Below are 23,044 nucleotides of genomic sequence, written 5' to 3' on the forward strand. Positions count from 1 at the left end.
AGCTCATTCATTTAGCTCTGCCGAGGCAAAGAGCTTTCACTACGTACTTCTGGCCGGGCCTGTCCTGTCGGCTTGTTACCCTTGGTCACCCTCGCTGTGTGTTGGGGGTTAGAAGTACGGTGTTGATGTCAGTCTGTTTTCATACTATTTTAATTTTTTCTCTCTCTTGTTCGAATGTGTTGGTCTTTTTTTCTACTATCTTGCTATTTATATATTCGGGGGGTTACAAGTACGGTTCAATGTCAGACTTTTTGCTATTTTATTTTTTTTCTCTTTTGTTCTAATGTGATGGTCTTTTTTTTTCTAATATTTTTCTATTTGGGGGGGGGGGGGGGGGGGGGGCGGCAGAAGTACGGTGTGATGTCAGTCTTTTTTCATACTATTTTAATTTTTTCTCTCTCTTGTTCGAATGTGTTGGTCTTTTTTTCTACTATCTTGCTATTTATATATTCGGGGGGTTACAAGTACGGTTCAATGTCAGACTTTTTAATATTTTGCTATTTTATTTTTTTCTCTTTTGTTCTAATGTGATGGTCTTTTTTTTCTAATATTTTTCTATTTGGGGTGGGGGGGGGGGGGGGCAGAAGTACGGTGTGATGTCGGTGTTTTTTCCCTAATATTTGGATACTTCATATTTTTTTGCCTCCTTTGTTCTAATATGTCAGTCTTTTTTTCTAATATTTTGCTATTTATATTTTTGTCCCTTTTTCCTAATGCATTGCTATTTATATTTCTTCTGTTTTTCTCTAATATTTTGCTACTTCGTATTCTTAGCCTTTTTTTTACTCCTTCTGTTTCTAAATATAAACCCTTTTGGAGATCTCAATATGAACTAGATACGGATGTATACAAACTTATTTACAGTGTAGATTCATTCATTTTGCTCCGTGTATAGTTCATATTGATATCTCTTAAAACACCTATATTTAGGAACGGACGGAGTAATATTTATTATATATATTTTTCCTTCTTCTTTCCTAATATTTGCTATTTTATATTCTTTTCCTATTTTGTTCTAATATTTTGCTATTTTATAGTCTTCTTTTATTTTTTATTCTAATATTTTGCTATTTTGATGCTCTACTTTTTTCCCTTCCACGGCTCAAAGGAAGGTAATGTCCTCTAACTCTCTTGTAAATATATTTTTCCTTTTTTATTAGTCTTTTTGCTATTTTCTTCTAATATTTCCCTATTTTATTGCTCTGTTTTTTTGCTTTCCACGGCTCAGAGGAAGCCGATGTCCTCTAATATTTGAGCACGCTACCGTGAACTCCTCGCCCGTCTCCTCCAAATAGTTTGCCTTTTGTATTTGTCTTTTTTCCTCTTTCCTTCTATTTTTTTTCTCAGAGGAAGCTGATGTCCTCTAACTCTTCTCTAACTAGCTGGGTGACCCGCACATTTGCGCAACTAGAATCCCTAGATTTTCTTTTTTGGGTAGTTTCTCTACCTATCTTTGTGCACTTCATCCATTGGTATATAACTATTTATATACAAGCATATCTACAATGTGTGTCCGCATAAAAAGTTTTGTTACATATATTTCTGTAACCTCATAAAATTGTTGGTAAAGATTTGGTTGTGTGACAAGTAAATTAAAAAAAACCATGACACGTGTCTCGCCATGCCTAACTAAAAGGATGTGGATGCCGCCTAGGGACCGGGGGGGGGGGGGGGGGGGGGGGCTGAATAGGCGTTTTGAAACAATTACGATTTAGAGTTGAACAATATGGAATAAAACCAGCGTCAAGCACAAAACCTATTTCACTTTGCTATGCACAAAACCTATTTGCTGCGCTCAGCGCGTTCTTCAGCCTGTAGTTGCGTCCTTTGTTTTTTTAAGTATTTCACTTTGATATGTAAAAAACTATTTAAGTCGCCTAAGTAATGTCATGTTCGCCTAATTTTAGCCGAACCTTTGTCTCGTTTGCCGAATTTAGTCAAATTCCTTTTCAAAAACGCCTTCTGAGGGCGACGCTGGGACCGGCGGCTGGGAACTCGAAGGCCCCCACGCCAATTTTAGCGCCGGTTCGCCCCCAGGCGGCGATTTTACGAGCCCCTTGGGAGGCCAACGGCTTGAGATGCTCTTAGGCTTCAACGCCTCCGATGGAACAAGAGCATAATATCCGTGCGGCAACCTGGCGTTATTGATCTCTACCAGGAAGGGCCATCGACGATGGTCAAAAAGGATCCACACCTTGGAAGAGAAGATGATGCTTGCTTTTAATTTGATTCTCCATTTTAAAAAGATGTGTATCTGTTCAATTAAAAGTTCCTGACTTCTTCATGTTCATGTAGGTCCGGTTAAAAGTTTCTGTCTTCCGTGGCTTCTTCCAACTAATCAAGCTCATAGTTTTGGATGCTTATTTTAAAACATCTTGTATACTACATAGTTCCGAATTTTCTGGAAACAATTAAGATGACCTGCCGCAAAAAACATAGTTGGATATATTTTACTAGCAAAAGGACCCGTGCGTTTTAACGGGAGAAAAAGAAATATCATAATCTTCAATTGCCATGACCATACTTTGCTGCATCACCGAGATACACTATGACTCTCAATTTCGTGAAATCATGAACATTTTTTTAAACTCGTGCACATATTTGAAATGATCAATATTTTTCAAATTCATGAACACTTTTACAATTTTTTCACAATTTTCTAAAATCAGGAACATTTTTTGAATTCTTGAACATTTCATACTATTTGCAAACATTTTCTTTAAAATTTGAGATTTTTAAACAATTTTCTTGAAGCGGCAAACTCTAGAATTGACGAACATTTTTTCGGAAATTGGTGGCATTTTTTTTTGAAATTCGGCAACATTTTTTTGATTTAATGAACATTTTATTTTATTTAAGGAATATTTTTTGAAATTCTTGATCATTTCTTGAATTAACGAACATTTTATGAATGCATAAACTATTTTGTAAGTCACTAACAGCTTTAGAATTTTAAGATATTTTTCCATTCATGAGCATTTTTTGAAAATTGGCCAAGTGTTTTTAATATATTTAGAACTTTTGAATACACGAACTTTGGAAAAAATTATGAACAATTTTTTATTCACCGAACAATTGTTCTCAAAATTTCGAACATTTTTAAGAAGTAAACATTTTTTCAGAAAATCACGAACATTTTTTGAACCACAAACATTCTATGATTCATTAAATATTTTGTTTCAAAATTATCATTTTTTAATTGTCGGAACTTTTGTGAAGTCCCAAATTAATTACAGTAGTAAAAGAGAAAACAGAAAAGAAAAATAAAAAATAAAAATAAAATAGCGAACTTTAAGAAGCAGGCCGCCCGGACATGGGCTGACCCAAACGGGCGCGCTGCGTCTTCTCCTAGTGCGCAGAGTGCAGTATAGGAGGTTCCTACTGCATGGGCCGGCCTAGGCGGGGGATTCCCCTATGTGAAACGCCTTTTATCACTTATACGTGGCATTGGTGGGTAGTATTTTACAATTTGGGGATAATTTCATGACATACCACCAGAAGCAATATCCCCTTTATTATTTTAGACTAGCACATATGCATGTGCGTTGCAACGGGAGAGTTTTGGTGTGTCCACCGAAAGAACCATCAACACGGCGGAAGAACATCTGAATGGTGCCAGCAGAAATTCATATAAGTAGTACTACATTAAGAAGCATGCTACACATAAAATGCTTTCGATACGATTTTCGTACGAAAATTCTGATTTTAAAGAGACTCATACCATGAAATTATTTTTATGTTGAAACAATGCTTGAAATTTGCACCAGGTCGTGAAAAAAATCTTTAAAAAAGGGTGCTGTTCAACGCGTTTTACACCATCTCTTCATATGTTTGAAGATCAATAAAAAAATGTTCACGTCTGAGCGAAACAACCCTAATTCGTTGCATGCAACTCGACGCTTACATAACGCCTCTCACCTTTCTCATTGCATTATTTTTGTTGCACGTTACGGTCCCACACTAAGCATTCATTTTTTAATAGATAACCCAGCTCAATTGGTTGCAACCTACTAAATGGTGGTTGATATCTCAGGTTTGAGACCACATGAATAAATTAATTTTTTCTCTGCGGCATAATTCTTTGTCGCATAATGACCAATGGGCGGCCCCTCCATGAAAATACTCAATTGCAACGGGCCGGAGGGCCGGGCCCATTGCCTATGTGCAACACGTGCGATCAATGAGCCAAATAAATCGAAGCCGAATGATGGTTGATATTTTTATTTTCAGTTTTCTTTTCTTTACGTACGAAAAACAAGAGTAAGAAACATACGTTATATATAGGTATAGAAAAGAAAAGTAGTAACTAAAGGTGCATCATAAACATAATTTAAACAATTATTAACATGCAATATAATATCATATTCAGAATGTATACATTTTTCTGAGCGATTTTCATATATATCATGTTAAATTTGGAGTTATCGTTTAAAATATATAAAAAATTCAACAAATACTTGAATCTGCGTAAAATAAAAGGTAAAAAAAGTAGCTGGGGGAAGATAATATCATACTAATGATATTCAGGGAGAAAAGGCAGAAAATAGAGTGAGAACCTGGGACCAAACCCAGCTCTCCTCGATGGAGAAGCAACGCCCTAGCCAGTAGGCTGCTTGCGTACTTGTGATAATGTCAGGGCCTAGCTGTAAATGATTCGGATGCAACCGGCGGCCATTTAATAAAAAAGGAATCATTTTTGTCACTTACGGGTGGTATTGGTGGGCAATTTCTATCAACTTTATGGTAATGTTCGTGATGTACGACCAGAAGTAATAGAGGCTTTATTATTAAGGAAATATATAGATTTCTTGGGAAAAAACCTTCTGATCTATTTATCTTCAATCATGACAGTACAAAGAACGCCAGAAATAAAAAGTTACATCCAAATTCGTAGACCACCTAGCGACGACTACAAGCACTGAAGCGACCCGAAGGCGCGTCTCCGTCATTGCTCCTCCCTCGCCGGAGCCGGGCAAAACTTGTTGTAGTAGACAGTCGGGAAGTCTTCATGCTAAGGTCCCATAGGACCGACGCAGTAGAACAGCAACCACCACCGATGAAGAGTAGTGTAGATCAGAAGGATCCAACCTAAAAACACATGAACGTAGACGAACTACGACCAGATCCGAGCAAATCCACCAAGGACAGATCTGCCGGAGACACATCTTCACACGCCCACCGACGATGTTAGACACACCATCGGGACGAGGGCTAGGCGGAGAGAACCTTATTCCATATTCAGGGAGCCGCCGCCGTCACATTTTCCTGAGTAGGACACAAACCCTAACAAAACACGAAGGAACAACTGAAAACAGATCCCTCCCACCGGCAAAGGCCGAGATCCACCACGCCGCCATGGCCCTATGGCCACCGGAGACGAGGCGGACTGACGGCGGCACCGGTGGGAGGCAGGCAAACCCTAGACTTTTCTCGGGGGAGGAGGCAGCAGTATTCCCGCGTTTTATTTCATGGGTTACAATCTCGAGACAAGAGTTCCTCACACAAGGACGACCCGAATGCATCCATACCATAGTACATGCACATGCAGTACGGCTGTAATTTTGGCAATCGATATGATAACCTATTTTGATCTGCTCTAATTTCGTGAGTAACAAACTCCCTAACTACCATGTGAGCTTTAATCTCAGCAGATAGATTCTTGCCCGAGAGGATGGACATCACATGCAGTCGACGAATCTGCTTAAGCAAATCACATGTCTGTCCGAATGTTGAATGTCGAGTGCCATACCCTACATAATTGCGTGAATCTCCGCTTCTGGGGCATCATTATAGTGAAAGACGGCTCTCTCCTGAAGCAGAAGTGCGAGAGGCATCCCTTCACAAATCTGGAGTTGTGATCACATAGCGAGGCATTTTCATAATGCTTAGTAATTAAGCTTGGCAAGTATATTGTGACCACCGAGAAACAACACATGCACACAATCGATGGATGGATGCCTCTGGCTCTATGGTTTTTTTAGGGTTACTATGGTCCGGTGCGAGCCTTCGGCCCGGTGGACCGGACCTGGCTTTTGGCACCGAAAGGTAATCGGACGACCTAGATAACCCTTAGGTTCCAACAAGGACGTAACCTATCGACCTTTCGACCCCTTATCGTAAACAAAAAACCTTTCAAGGTGAGGGTTGTTTTGTGTTGTTGAGCCGACGCCAGCCATAACACGCTGCTTCTTTCGCCCTGTAGCTCGCGCAGCCGTGCTGGATGCGTGTGTGTCTCAGCATCGTCCACGGAAGCACATCCACAAGCACTCCCGCCGCCACCCTGCAGGTTGTGTCGCTGTGCCGGCTGCACGTCGGCATCCCAGCCACCGCCACGCCCACGCTCGCGCTGCAGCTCGTGCCGCCGCATCATCTGCGTCACGATAGCCGGCGCCATGTGCGTCGATGCTGATGAGCAGGAAATGGAAGCCGTCCTCATCCTGCTCTGTCCCAACACCGTTGCTGACGCTGCCAGGAACATCTCGTGACGCTTTGGGAGGCAAGGAGTCGGCAAGGGTCGGGGCGATGCACTTTCCACGGCGACAGGCAGGGCCGGAGTTCTCGGTGTCGGATTCAGGCGGCCACTCCATGGCGCCCGCGCTCGCACGCGGAGGTACGTCATGCGGGTCCGTCCCGGACATCACAGGCACGGTACCATCCCGGCCAAGCGTCTGACCCTTAATAATTACTCCCTCCGTAAATACAGATGGAGTACTAGCTTATATACGGAGGGAGCAATATATAAGGCCCGGCGGATCCGACTAGGCCCGCTCGTTGCCAGCGTATATCGCCCCCACACTTGCCACTCTTTTTTTGTTGTTGAGTGGGCTCACATGCAAGTTCACTCCAAAAGTAAATTTAGTGATGGATCGAAGCGCATCACACATGCAAGAGCACTCTAAAACACATTAGAGATGGACCAACCTATAAATGAAAAGAGCATCAAGACACACGCATTCAAACTAGACGACGTCGGCGCCATGTACCAAAAATCCCATCGATTTATATTTTTTGGCCAAATCAAAGGCTGCTTTTACCGTTGTGTTCATCGCGATGCGATCTTCAAAATTATACCCCATATATATGGACATGTTCCAATGAATATTTTCAATAACTGACTTTTACCATGAAAATCAAGTTTCCGGTATGAACATGGTTATCTAGGACATATCAATAAAACTGAGAATTGTTTTGAATATGAATAAAACTAGACTTCGTATGAATTTTTTTGCATTTCTTAATGTTTTGTGTCACGAGACCTTCAAAACTAGATCCACATGCACTTGTTTTGATTTATATATTTTTAAAGCAAGTGTTTAAGATAAATATACTTTTCTCTCACAAATAGGAACGGTAACGAGGTGCTGGACCGTGTGTTATGCATTCTATGAGGGAAAAGCGAGTATTATGTATATTTCCGTTTGCACATTTTTAAGAGATCGCACCGGTATTTTTGAAAAGAAAACTAATGTGACGATAAGTACCCTGCAATAGAAACTTATATTTCCATCATACAACTTTTCTTCGAATAACTAGAATATTCTCCAGAAACACAAAAGGAATTTAAATGATAAACAAGAATCATAGCCGTTGCTGCTGCTAGGCCCTCCTCCCTCCTTCCTTCTAGCTACGCCGCCATCAGAGGGCTGCAGGCAAAGCCTGGGCGGAGCGTTTCCCGCAGTTGCAGTTTGGGTGGAGGCTCGCCGGGGTGATGCGGGGGTGACAGTGGTGTGCGGCATTCGGTGGAGTGGTGCGAGCCGATGTCGGGAACTGAGGTGTGGCCTCATGGTATTGCATGGGGATGCTGGGCGGGCGTGACGGGGCACGTTCATAGTGGGGACGCCTGTTGGACCATGGTGTGGCCCATATCTGGAGGCGTTGTGGTGGTGGGTGCCACGGTGGCCGCCTCTTACCGGTGTGGTACTCTAGGTGGTTGCGGCTACTCTAAGGCTGTGCGGATTAGGCATGGTCCGATGTTTGGCAGCATTACTCCAAAGGTGTGATCTATGGACGATGACTTCAGGCAGAAGGAATATATGCACAACAGTGGAGGTCGATTTTATGGCTTGTTCGGCGGTCTCTAGTGGTGAGACCTCCATGGCCACAATCCCATGTACCGGTATACGAACGACAACATCGACCTACTACATCCTAATATAGGGTTCTCCAATCTAGCGCACAGGTGATGGCGTTGTCCAACGCTACTAGGTGATTGTCGCGACGAGCTGGGATATCTTAGATCTTCATATCCGGCGGCAACATCGAGTATGATTTCTTGATTGAGTCTACCTTCACGGACGAGAAAGATGGAGCATGAGGATGATGTGGGATTGCCGGAGTATCCCGAATTGAGATTGGGGGGGGGGGGGGGGGGGTTCTAGCGACCTTCGTTGTTCTAGGCCTCTGCTGGCGATCAACACTTCTCACGGGTCGACTGCCAACTTGTTCTAGCAGGATATTCACTTGTGTGGTATCTCAAATCAAGATTGTGTTATGTGCATAGTTACTGGGATCACGGAAAGTGGTTGTGACAACACACCTTGACTTTCATTTGATGGTTGATGGATCAATATTGTAACACTTCCACATCTGTTTCTGAAGGGTTTTTTCCAGTTCTCGCCATTTTACTAATGTTAATCCTTCACGAATGAAGAAAATTTGGTCTCCTGCTGGATGTGCAGGACTAAACACTTTGGAAGAAAGTTAAACAATATCATGGTCATTGAAGCAATTGGGAGAAACTTTCCTTTTGAGAAACTTTTCATTTGGCACACCAGAGGAGAAGATTGCGTCTAGTACAAGTGTGAGTGGTTGTACCATTGGTCATACCAGATGCTGCCACCTCCTCAGGGCCGGGCCAATAGTTGTGCAGAACGTGCGTCCCGCATAGTGCTCATAAATTTTGGGAGCCCAATTTTTTTATATAAGACTCTATACCAAACACTGGTGGAGGGTGGCGGCTTGGTTGCCGGTGTGCAGCAGCATGGTAGTCGGGTCTTTGCGGGCTCGGGTGGCCTGGTTTACCTCTGCTGCGGCGTCCGACCGGCAATCCGCGTCGGTGCTAGAGGCACAGGCCTCCGGCACGACGGCGGTGGAGGCGGTTCCCTCCCGTGCGGCTCCGGTACTTCCGCCCTTGCCTCTGTTCTCCTGACCTCATGGTGGTGTTCGCAGCGGGGCGACGTGGATGAGTCCAAGACCATGGTGGCGCATGCTTGTGGGTGCCAAGATGGTTGGATGGCTCCGGTTCGATTGGGTGGCGGTGCAGGAGAAATCACTGCCGGTTCATCCAGCTCCGACGCGGTGACGCCTGAGAGTGCCGCCATTCCTTCCTGAAGGGCGTCGATGCTACCCATCCTCCACCCCCCTTTCTGCTTGTTTTGGTTTTACACAAAATCTCTAACAAACGGAGCCCAAACACGATGAAATTTTTTGACGATTTTTTCTAAACCAAAAGAGACCCAGGAAGCTTCGGGGGGTGTCCAGACGTTGCACGAGATGACGACAAGGCAGGGGCCGCGCCCTGCCCCCTTGTGGGCTCCTGCTGTTCCGATCGGCCTAATTTCATGCCTATAAATTCAGAAATATTCAGAAACCCACAGAGCAAGACCCGAAACAATTATTCCGCCAATGCAAGTCTCTGTTCTTTCGCAATCCCATCTGGAAGCCTTTTCTGGTACTCTTAAAGAGGGGGAATCGATCACGAAGGGCCTCTACATCAATCTTGCTGCCTCTCTGATGATGCGTAAGTAGTTCCTCACGGGACCTCCAAGTCCCTAGTAGTAGCTAGATCTCTCTCTCTCTCTCTGTGTGTCTCTCTCTCTCTCTCTCTCTCTCTCTCTCTATATCTCTCTCCGTCTGTCTCTCTCGCTCGCTCTTTGATCTTCAATACAATATTCTCTTTGGAGATCGATTTGTTGCAATCTTTTTGCGGTGCGTTTGTTTTGATCCGCTGAATTGTGGGTTTATTCCATGAAACTAATTGAGTATTTGCTGAACTTTATTATGTGTGATGGTTATTGCTATGGAATGCCTTTTGATCTGTGAGTTTTTTTGGCCAAGCTGATGAGTAGACCTTCAGTGGAAGTTGTGCATATTAGTAGGTTCATTCTTGTGGTGTCCTCACCTCCTGACAGTAGGGTAGCGAGGCACTTATTTGTATTGTTGTTACTACGAGTAAAACGATGGGGTTCGATCATATCGATTGATCTTACTTTGTCTACGTTATGTCATCATGCTCCAAGCATTACTCTTGTGTATGCACAGAGCTGCAATGCTTTCAAAGAGGTGCAGTTTGATAGATGTTGCAATGAACTTTGTATATACCCATTACACAGAAGAGTTTGGATAGCTGGAGAGCTTTTCTCTAGAGAACTATTCAATTTTCTTTCTAGTATGTAGCATGTCAAAAATAAATGCCGAGCATTGTTTGTAAGAGCCACTCACTATGACTTGATTCTTCGGTTGCAGTGAGTTCAATCTCTCCTAGTTTCCTAGCTGGCAAGGCACATTCCTTTCCCATTACGACAGTGCAACATCATGCATAAGATCATACATTTTACATGTAGTTCTAGAATAATACGACTTGGTGTATTGAATTTTTTTTGCCTGTGGCTTGGACTTGTTTCACATCCTGAAAGGATGATCTTGAGGCTAGCTCTTTGAAAATTTGTTTGCCAATGGTTTCTAGACAAACTTGCTCTTCTGGGATAAGAAAGCCATGCACAATCCATAGTTCGACCAGTTTGTCCACAAGGATCTCGTAATCTTTAAGAAATATAGCACAAAAACTCAAAACACTGCTTCATGTGCACGGCAAGTCGTTGTAACTGAGTTTGAGTATTGGCAAGATTCCAGTCTCCTTAGTGCAAATGCTACTTCTGCCTGATATAGCATTCCATTCTTCTTCACAGGTCTTGGTACACAATACGGAGCCCAGTGTTGTTGCAGCTAAATGAGAGGCAGCATATCTCTTCACAATCTCATCAACCATATTCACCAAGTAGGCCTTTTATCCTCTTTGGGAAAATAACTAAATGCTCTTGTCTCGACGATTTCCTTTAGGAATCTATCTTCCAAAGCGGTGAGATTATAAGCTTCAACACTGCACAATGTTTCAGCCACGAGTTTATCACGAGTTGTTGTCAATACCACACTACCTATGCCACCATGTTGAAGACAGGCCCTTGAGTTGTCCCCATTTATCAACCTCTAGTTTCCACACATCATCCAACACCAGGAGGTACCTCTGCCCACTCACAATATTCTGGAGGCTATCGAGTGGTGTCTTCCTCTTCTTGAAAGCTGTTAGAGTTGTGTCGAATATAGTGTACAAGGTAGGTTACATTTGGACTATGAATTGTATTGTGTTTACATAGGATGTGGAGCCGTGTCCTAGTAGGACACTTGTATCCTAGGCCTCTCATATATAGCGGGGCTAGACACACGATGTAACCTATGCTAACATAATAGCACCGGAACGCAGGGGAAGCCGGCGTCATATGCCGGCATCCAGGGCAACCGGGTGCGGTATTGTAGCGGTGTCATGGGGAGGAGCGCCCATAGTCAAGCCCCGGGGATGTAGCCATATCGGTGAACCTCGTTAACAAATCTCGGTGTCGTGCTCGTGTGATTGCTTGGTCCTCAGATGATCAACGGTATGCCTCAGATTTATTCTAACAAGTGGTATCATGAGCTAGGTTGTTCGGAGGCGGCGAGAGTTGATCTAGTGGAGGCCGAGTTCTTGAGAGGATCGGATAGCAGCAGATGGCGGCGGCGTATGGTGCAAACAGCAGCGGATCGATCGGCGCAGTACCTGGAAGCGGCCCGGTTGGGTGCGCGTTTGGTTCAGCGATTGTGCAGCGGCCCTGGCAGGAGGCGCCTGTAGCACGTGTGTGTGGCTGCTGGTCAACGCAGCTGGATCCCCGATGGGGCGCACGGGCTGGACGAGGTTTAGGCCGTTGGCGAGCGGTCCACGCGGGGGGTTTTCTGCGTTAGATGGAGCTTGGAGACTGACGATGTTGGAGATTTGTTTGACAAAAAAAATAGACACATGGCAGACCCAATCGGCGGAGAAGGCATCCATTGATACGGATCCATAGTGCAAGGATATGACAAAGCAAATAGCTAGCATCGGGAGGTTTAGCCAAGACTGGGAGCCAAATTTCACGTGAAGACCAACTAGTTGGAATTATTAGTAGTACGCGGTGTTCGTGTACTTGGGGCATCGCGTGAAAAGCTCAGATAATTTTTCACATGGTCAGCTGTACAAAGAACTATGGCGCCAACGGGTACCAGGTTTGAGGTGGAGAAGTTCACGGAACTGGAAACCTTGGGCTATGGCAGGCAATGGTGGAAGATTTGTTGGCAAAACAGGCTGCTTGAGAGCATTGCAGGAAGTCATGCCGGCTAAGATGGAATTATGTGTGATGGATGGAAATTCCCGGAAGACGATTTGGGAGCCTCGAGCGTGTCATGCAGCCGGACTACTTCGGTTGGGTTGGACTGGACCGTCTGACGGATCGACGCAAGTCGGTTGTATAGAAGACGGTGGTGGGATCGGTGATGACAACGTAGGAGCGTGATGCTGATGGTGACCGACTTCTGGGGCGTGGAAACACGTGACACAGGCCCCGAGGGTTTGTGTGCCTTCGACAAGACTATGGCGCGGGGTTGATTCAAGACGGTGCGCACATGAGAGCTTGAAGTCGACGGGGCGCGAGGGTGGACTGATCATCTACCATGGAGTCATGTTGAAGGTGGAGCTGGAGTCTGGAGGACTTCACTCGGTGCTGATTGAGGGGCTACGGCATAAGAGCTCAGAGAGTCGAAGCCTATTTCAGCGGGAAAAGCGAGTGACATGCAGTTCGGACTGGAGCCCAGTGGTCTGATGGAAGCGTGAAACTCGTCATCGGTCGGTGATGATCGGTGGTACTCTGCAGTGGGGGTTGAGTGGTGTGGTTTCGCGACCCTTGAGACTCGACCAGGACAGCGGAGGCTCGATGCGGTAATAGGGCGAGGCGTGCGGTATGCACGGGACATGGAGATGGGCCAGGGCTCTGGTAGTCATACATGTGGTGAGACAACTGCGAATTTGACTTGGGATGACTACAAGCAATGGTGAAATTCCTCCAAGTTTCAAACAGGCTGTCAAGAAAGAAGCGGTGATGTTGAGTTCAGGTAACTCTTATGTGTGACACCTAATATGTGAGTTGTTTACTTTCACGCAGGTCAGTGATCTGTGTGATGTCGTTGGACTGATACTCTGGAAGTTGGGAGCACAAACTAAAATAACAAGGAACTTAATTTTGCTCGAGTGTTGACTGTGGTCAAGAAAAGGAGGGACTACAAGTTGCAGGTGGAGTCATATGGAGTCTTTGGAGTAGCAGCGGTTCTCATGGGATAAGCTCAAGTCCAATGTACATGGAAGTTTGACGCATGGACGAATTCAAGGTGGCGGGGAATATTAAGGTAGAGTTTGTTAGAGTTGTGTCAAATATAGTGTACAAGGTAGGTTACAGTTGGACTATGAATTGTATTGTGTTTACATAGGATGTGGAGTCGTGTCCTAGTAGGACACTTGTATCCTAGGCCTCTCATATATAGCGGGGGTAGACACACGATGTAACTATGCCAACATAATAGCACCAGAACGCAGGGGAAGCCGGCGGCATATGCCGGCGTCCAGGGTGACTGGGTGCGGTATTGTAGCGGTGTCATGGGGAGGAGCACCCATGACAGAGGAGGATGACTGAGTCCAGCCGTTTATGCTTACACGATGATGATGCAGTTAAAGCGAATGCTCAGGCAGACCAAACAACCAACAACCTTGATTGAAGAAAGGGATGCACGTAGCTGCCAAAAAATGACCCGACAATTCATGAGGGTTGTCAGCATGGAGGCCGTAATTTGTGTGGTGTTAGTAGGTTGTGTAGGACATTAGTGTTAGTAGTTTACTTGGTTGTAGTTTTAGTTGCCGTAATTTGTGTGGCTCTCGGTTCGGTTTCGGTCCAAGTCGACAGCTCCGTGTACTAAAACTGAGAAAGTGATGCCCCAGCTGAATAATAAGTCTGGAAGAGCGACTGTGAGCATAGAATTAGCCCCAACGAGAATCCCTCAGAGCACTGTATTGTCTATAGGTAAGATAAAGTGAAGAACCGATAATGGAAACAAGTAATAATTCTAGTATTACTGACTCTCAAGGAGGCGTACATTCCGCCATTGGACATGCTCCGGCGGGCGCCGGCGTCTCCCCCCGCCGAAGGTTGCCGGAGAAGCGGAGACGAATGAGGACGGCGGCGACAGCCACACAAACATCCCAGCTTGTCGGATTTTCCACATCCCCGACGTCGTCGAAAATATCCAATCTTGACGGATTTTCCACATCACGGTCGCCGGGATCTGGCGTGAGAATGGATGGAGAAATATGGAATCGCTTCCTGCTTGTATGGGGGAGGCGGTGAGGCTGATTCCGGTGTTGTCTAAGGAAGGCAGTACGGGGGAGGCGGAGGCCGCGGAGGATTCCGGCCGGCGTCCAATGGGATTTGGGCGTGCCGACCATTGTTTGATGATGGATGTAGTGCTTTTTTTCCCTCTTTGTTTTTGGCGAGGCAGGGTGTAGGCTTATCCAGTTGCGCAGACCCACTACGCCTAGGAAAAACGGGTGCAGCCCACAGAGAGATGAACAACATGCAAATCTAGTAGAAATTGGGAATCGCCTTATTCGCTTTAGGTCGTTCCCTCGAGTTAGGTTTTTTTTCTCTCGAGGCGATCTGATCGCCGTCGTTGAGATCGTTCTCTTCCCTACCTCTGCTGTGCCTTCCGCCCCCTCCCTTCAAGCGGGCGTGCGGTGGCGACCCTGGTCCAGGCGGGACTGGGGTGGGAGGGGTTCTAGGGTTATCCTCAAGGCCCGGTGTTCCAATCGGGTTAGGGTTCGAAGTTTTCCATGGCGTCGTACGGAGCTTCCGGATCGCGCTCTGCAGGTCCCTCCGAGACGGATGACGTAACAGCATTGATGAAGGAGCTAGGTCTTCGAGAGGAGGACCTTGACGATGTGGTGTTCGATGAAGATGAGGCACCGCCGGCGGCGGCATGTTGGATCGTGCTGGTCCAGCTGCACACACCCAAATCATACAACCAATTTTGGTTTTTTAAGAATATGAGGGCGGCGTGGGATCTAGCTCAGGAGGTCCAGTTCAAACCGCTTGAAGACAATCTGTACACAGCCTAGTTCTTATGTTTGGGCGATTGGGAGAGAGTAACACGTGATGGTCCATGGAACTTTCGGGGAGAAGCCGTTATTCTGAAACCATATGACGGATTGGCAAAACCATCAACAGTTCAACTTGAAACTATCGAGATCTGGCTGCAGATTCATGATGTCCCGCCATTGTATGCTCATCTGGTGCCATCTCTAGCTCAAAAAGCTGGAGAAGTCTTATATGCAGAACCCCAATCACATGACTTTGTGGGGAATTTCCATCGGGTTTGGGTCCGGATTGATGTCAACAAGCCTTTGAAGAATGCAGTTTCTATGATAAGGGATGGAAAGCGCCAAATTTACAGGGCTAAATATGAGAAGCTTCCAGACTGGTGTGTAGTCTGTGGTAAGCTGGGCCACCTTTTCAAAGAACATAGCAATGGAATCCACCCTCCCACAGCACTGGTTTTCAAAGACCTTCGAGCCTCCTGGTCTATGCGCACTGGACAGGGTCCCGGTGGGGGCCGTGGCCGGAGGGGAGGCCGAAGAGGAGGCAGGGGAGCTCGGGGAAACGGTAACTCTTCTCATGAAGATGTGGCCAGTGAAAGGAAGGAGGATTATACCTCAAAAGTTGATACAGATATGACGGAGGCGGACTATGCCAGGAAGAGGACGCAAATGCAACATGTGCCGCAATCAAGTCATAATGCGCCTGTTACAGGAGGCCAGGGGGCGACCCTTGCGCTGCCATCTCCCCCCACTGATCCTTTGAGTCCGAGCAGCAGGCAAGACCTGAAGAGGGCTAAAACAGATGCAGTAGCTGATGATTTGCAGAAGAGTGGCTATCTTGGCAAGATTGTCTCATCATTGGCGGGCTCCTTCGAGGAGCGCCGCCGGGCCCAATGAATATATTTAGCTGGAACTGTCGTGGTGCGGGTAAAGCTGCGACAGTCCGTGAACTTCGCGATTTCGCGAGGGAATTTACCCCTACCCTGCTGTGCGTCGTTGAAACTCAAATTGAGGGTGCTAGGGTAGAAGCTTTGGCTGGAACATTGGGTTTTGATAACTCTTATGCTGTAAGTAGTCAAGGAAGGAGTGGTGGAATAGGCTTGTTTTGGAATAATTCAATAAAGGTTGAAATTCTTGGTTACTCTGTTTAGCATCTCGATGTGTCTGTTGAGGAACAAGATGCAGAGAAGTGGAGGATGACGTGCGAATATGGTGAGGCACAAACACATATGAGGCATCACACCTGGACAACCTTGAAAAATATTAGCACTTTGAGCAATCTTCCATGGCTTTGCTTAGGTGATTTTAACGAGGTTTTACGTCCAGATGAACATCAAGGAGTTGGTCAGCGTAGCAACGCTCAGATCCAAGCCTTCAGAGAAGTTCTTGACGTTTGCATGTTGCTTGATTTGGGATACAAAGGCAATTTTTGGACTTTTGAGAAGAAGGTAACAGGTGGGAGCTATACGAGGTGTAGACTTGACAGAGCTCTCGCTAACGCGTCATGGCTGGCCAAGTTCCCGCTGGCTGCAGTCACACACTTGATGGGGGTAACTTCAGATCATGCACTCCTATTGCTAGAGCTGGATGCTGGTACACATGAGCAGGTACAAAGACCGTTCAGATATGAGCTAATGTGGGAGTCGCACGAAAACTTCCAAGACACTATAATTTCCGGTTGGGGGGCCGGACCCCCATGCACTTCCGTGGCAGAGTTAGGCTAGAAGATGAAGGATCTTGCGAATGGTTTACAGAGGTGGAGCCGGGATACTTTTGGTAGTGTAAGGAAAGAGATAAAAAAACTCAAACTCATGCTTGAGGAACTTAAGAACGACCCGGCAAGAACTGGTCCTTCCCATGTTGAGCTCAAAATCAATGAAAAGCTAATAGAGATGTACTACAGGGAGGAGATTATGTGGAGGCAGAGAGCGAGGGTTGAATGGTTGTCGGCAGGGGACAAAAACACGAAGTTTTTTCACCTTCGAGCTAGTCTTCATCGCAAGAAGAATATGACCAAAGCACTTCAGAATTCGCTAGGAGTAGAGATCTCCGACCCAACAGAGTTAAAGGTTTTGGCTAATGATTTTTATAAATCCTTATATCTATCTAAAGGGGTCCAAAACATGGATGCGGTGCTCAACCATGTCCCGAGGAAGGTGACAGCCGAGATGAGCTCCAACCTGTGTGCCCCGTACACCAAAGAGGAGGTGAAGATCACTCTATTTCAGATGTTTCCGACCAAAGCTCCGGGTCAGACGGTTTTCCTGCTCATTTTTACCAAAAGCACTGGGAGATTTGTGGGGATGAAGTGACAAATATAGTGATCAGAATAGTGAATGGCGAGGAGAGCCCGGCAGCTATCAACGACACTGTTCTGGTTTTGATCCCAAAGGTAACGAATCCCAAGGTACTTGCTCAATTCTGGCCTATAAGTTTTTGCAATGTTCTGTATAAAATAGCCTGCAAAGTTATAGCAAACAGGTTGAAAATTATATTGCCTGACATAATTTCTGAGGAACAGTCTGCATTTGTGCCTGGGAGGTTGATTATGGATAATATCATATGTGCTTATGAGTGCTTACAATTCATGAAAAGATCGAGAGCAAAATCAAACAGTTATTGTGCTTTGAAGCTAGATATGATGAAGGCATACGACAGGTTGGAATGGGCCTATCTTCGAGGTATTATGACTAAATTGGGATTTGATCATCACTGGATAGATGTGGTCATGGGCATGGTCTCTTCAGTTTCATTCTCTGTTTGTTTTAATGGCGAGAAGCTTGAATCCTTTTTACCAACACGCGGTATCCGGCAGGGAGACCCAATCTCCCCTACTTGTTCTTGATTGCGGCAGAGGGCCTTTCGTGCCTCCTTAAATCAAGTTCTCAGTCGTCTCTGACCGGTATCCAGGTGGCACCCACGGCTCCTACCGTTAACTACCTCTTGTTTGCAGATGATAGCCTGCTGTTATTTAAGGAGAGTGAGGAGAGTTCAACTACGGTGTCAAACCTACTTGATACATATTGCAATGCTTCGGGGCAGCGAATCAACAATGAGAAATCCTCAATCTTTTTCAATAAGGGTTGCCCGGTGCAGATGAGGGAAATTGTCAAGAACAATCTGCAAGTACACAATGAGTCTTTGAGTGAGCGCTACCTGGGCATGCTGACAGACGTTGGCCACTCGAAGAATGGTACGTTCAAATATCTCCGGGACCGTGTGTGGGAGAAAATCAAAGGGTGGATGGAGAAATTATTATCAGCTGCTGGCAAAGAAGTTTTGATCAAATCTGTTGCACAAGCTATACCGGTCTACACTATGTCTTGCTTCAGACTGCCACGAGGTTTATGTGAGAGCATAATGTCACTTATCCGACAGTTTTGGTGGGGCTCCAACCATGGTAAGAGAAAGCCGAGCTGGGTAGCATGGGATATAATGACTCTACCAAAGCACTTGGGAGGCCTGGGATTTCGTGACATGGAGATTTTTAACCTTGCACTTCTGGCAAGGCAAGAATGGCGTACCCTTACAGATAGCACTTCGCTGAGTGCGCGTATTCTCAAGGCAGTATACTTCCCACACTGTTCTCTCGTCGAAGCCGAACTTGGGCCGCATCCATCCCAGATTTGGCGGGCGATATTGGATGGCCGTGACATTCTGGCACAAGGTGTCATTAGGCGCATTGGAGATGGAGAGACAACGGATATTTGGAGGCATAACTGGATCCCACGCGACGGCATCAAGAGACCCATCATTTCGCTTGTCCATAACCCGCCTAAGAAGGTGGTGGAGCTCATAGATGCAACATCGGCAACATGGAATGAAAACTTGGTACGCTCACTGTTCACTCACTTTGATGCAGAAGAGATCCTACGGATTCCTTTATGCACACGTCGTGTGGGGGATTTTTGGGGCTGGCATGAGGAGCCTCGAGGAACGTTTAGTGTTCGCTCAGCTTACCGGATGATACTAAGGACGAAACATAGCAGGGAGGCTTGGTTATATGAGGAGGACGGTACATCCTACGAGCATCAAGAGACGAAGAAGTGGTCCATGATCTGGCACATGCAAGTTCCATCAAAACTCAAGGTGTTCGTGTGGCGACTGGTTCGTCAATCCATGCCAACGGGTTCGCTCCTTAAGCATCGTCACATGGCAACAGAGGATACTTGCTTGATATGTGGGGCTGTTGACACTTGGAAACATGCTCTTATTTCATGTCCGATGGCGGCGAGTGTGTGGGCATTGGCCCTGGAGGAGTTGGTGCAGCATATGGTCGACCGTGCGGAAGTATGCCCGAAGGAGTGGCTGTTTTCTATGCATGAAATATTGACGAAACAACTCTTTGTCCGACTAGTGGTGACACTCTGGGCAATTTGGGCCGCCAGGAGGAAGGCAATTCACGAGCATATATTTCAGCCACCTTATTCTGTTGACAGTTTCGTATCTAAATATATAGGTGAGGTCCAAGTGATTAATTCAAGGTCTCCATCGACGGTCACTCCAACTAGTGCCAGGCCGAGGCGATGGGTAGCCCCGCCCCAAGGGGATGCCAAGTTCAATGTTGACGCAGCAGTGACCAGGTATGGTGGAGCAGTTGGGGTCATTTGCAGAGATGACAAAGGTATGTTCATGGGAGCGTCGACTCTCTCTTTCAAATACATCATGGATCCCCCGACGTTGGAAGCTCTCACCATCAGAGAAGCGCTTGCTTTGCCGGATGATCTCTATTTGAGGCGCATACAAGTCGCATCGGATTGCAAAACGGTTGTGCAGGATTTAAACAAAGAGAATTTACCGAGCTATGGTGCAGTTATTCATGAGATAGTTGAACATTCTTTAGCTTTTGATTTTTGTAATTTCAGTCATGAGTTTAGGAGCTCAAATTTTGAAGCTCACAACTTAGCGAAGCATGCTTTATCTCTCGGTGGTGGCCGCCATGTTTCGTTAGGACACCCCGGGAATTTACCTTTCGTCCCTGTAAACATTGTGACGAATCAATAAAAGCCTCACGACGTTGTCTCAAAAAGAGAGTAGAAATTGGGGAAACAAAAAAATAATTCTGAATAGGATCACATTTTCTTTATAAGAATCCGAGCCTACAATTCATGAGAATTAATTTTTTGGGTAACTCATGAGAATTTCAGAATAGCTCGAGGGAATATTTCCACATGAAATGTTTTTATAAGAAGTTTCCGCTGTTCATGAGACATGTTCGTCAACCTTGACCAAACTTATTTCCATATCATAACTGTACACTTGACCTTTTTCTATGGATCCTATATTCTGTGACAATAGAATGGCATAAAAGAGAATTATATAAAATAATGCCTAGTCATGTTTCACACATCTTCCAATTCCTTTCATCAATTAATGTTTATGCACCCTAGCTCACATGCTCCCTCATGAACAGTAAAATCAAGAAAATAGTAAAAATATTCAAAACAATCTGAATTTGTTTTGGGATAAACATTGATGAATGTTTTCTTTGCGTGAAAACTTCCGATCTATTAACATTGATGAATGTTTTCACTGCATGAAAAAAATATGTGAATGGCATTCATCGAAATCTGGGCAAAAAGAAATTAAAATCAATGCTTCGAAAAGACTATTGTTGGAAGCATTCTGGAGCACTTTGCATCGCGTCACCTCTGCACTGTTGCCGGTGCATTCGTATCGTCGCGTCGGGCCTGTGTGTGCCCCCTTTTTGACCTCGTGCCCGGTCACCGGCCGCGCAGGATCGCCCCGTTTCACACATCACACTGGGCGTTCGCCTTGTGCTGCCTTTTTTTTTTCTTGTTCTCTCGCCTCGCCGCCTAGCTGCTTTCCGCATGGCCTTGTTGCTTCTTTCCAAAAGATTTTTTTAAAGTACAGTACTAAATAATTTCTCTCCGCCTCTGCCATTTTTTTAAATCTTCGTTTGTTTCACACCCTTTCGGAGGTCACCTCCATTTCTGTGTTTTTCTTGCCCTTTTTGAAAATGGGAGATCCTTTCGTGTTCGCGTGACCCATTGTTTAGGCAAATTGAGCTAACCCACGTAGTGACCCCAGGCATCTTGGAGACGCGACAAAGCCACCGAAGACGGATGTTAAATTACAGTCAAGAGGTGTTTTTTGATGGTTCGCCTATATATTGCTTCCCATGAGCTGGTTGAAGCACTCGCGCACTCGTCCTGCTACACCACACACTATATGGGCCAGGCCCGACGGCAGCTTGCGTGCTCACCCTACATCACGTAGGTAAACCAAGTGTGGGTACAAGTACATATGTTGAGACAAGTATGGGTACAAGTACACATACCCGTAAGGGTTTTGCTACCAGCTGATAGTCTGGTGACTCGGCTTTGCCAAAACTACCCTAGATCGGATCGGATCCTCGTTCGGATTCCTTCTAGGAATGATCACAAGCTCGTACGGAGATTGGCAGGCACTCGGGGAGGTGTTCTTGCTCGCCAGTTCACTAAGGTTCTGTTAGTTTTTCTTCTTTTCGTTTTGTCTTGGATGAAACCAAGTAAATATGGATGCTGTAAGTTGGATTTCAGTTTTCAGTGAGAAATGAAGTCAGGGAGCAGGGCTCCTGTTCATTGAAAAAAATAACCACAGTACTTCCATATAGACATATACTAAAAATCTCAATCCCTTGATCATTCTGTTTGGGCATACAGATCTGTTAGGCACATGCGACAAATTCTCATCACTGGAGACATGCTTAAAGGAAACCGTGCACTCGCCTTGATGGCTGGGCTCAGGGGTGCGTGCCTGTCACCCCATGCCTTGGGCGCGGGGGGGGGGGGGGGGGGGGGGGGGGGGGGTGGGGGGGAGTTAAAGTGTCGGCAACATGGGTTGGGCGATTTCAACCCCGAGCAGGGCATGGTTCCAATTCCAATAAGCTATTCTGCATCCGGGTTCAGATGAGCCCATGTGTGAATAGTAAAATAATTTTAAATATAAAATAAATTAAAAAAACATCCCTTTTTGTGGCGCAAGATGTTCATGTGTCTGAGAAATATTTGAAAACAACACTATTCACATCCAATTTTTTTTTGCCTGAAGCTCCTCGAATGTCCAAACGATTCGAAATTTGCATGAATGTCATGCATTTGAGCATCTAGCACAACAAAAAAGCAGATTTTTTTGAATTTTTCTGCTATTTCTTGATTTTACTGTTCACAGGGTGTAGAAGGCCCTGAATTGAATTACCACATCAATATATGTATGTGTTAGATAGCATATGTATGTATTTGGTTTTGTATATTTGTCGGGTTTGGTGAGAATTTAGTCTGTTCGGGAAAAATATTTGGCCAAGACATGATCCCGACCAGAACCCTAACTGAAGAGGAACCCACCCGAGTCTCGAAGTGGGACCATTTGCCAGTTGAGAAATTCACCCCCCAACCACCACCACCACTTTCCCTTAACTTGGAACGACAACTTGAGGAACCCACCCGAGTCTCGATGTGTTAATCCATTAACTTTTTTTCCAACTTGGAACGACGACTAAGGAACATATACTATACGTACACATATACATCAGCTAGTCAAATCAAGAAAAGCTGCGCCATGACAGTTATACCATATGTATACCCATAGCTGTTGTCGTGTAGAATATTAGGACCTAGCTAGTTAAAGATCTCCTATATTAACTCTCAAAAGACTTGTGCTAATTTGAATGCCAAGGTCAAGAAACTACAGATGATCCATCACTTATTTCAGGATATCTTGTTCACACCTTTACAAGACTATCAATACATTTTCTGCCGTTTACTAGCAACCCAAAAGAAATGTAAAAATTATTAGCACATTTTTGTGCCTTATTTCAGCTACTAATAAATATAATTTGAA

The sequence above is a fragment of the Triticum aestivum genome, chromosome 7D (genome assembly GCF_018294505.1).
Source record: "Triticum aestivum cultivar Chinese Spring chromosome 7D, IWGSC CS RefSeq v2.1, whole genome shotgun sequence".
NCBI lineage: Eukaryota > Viridiplantae > Streptophyta > Magnoliopsida > Poales > Poaceae > Triticum > Triticum aestivum.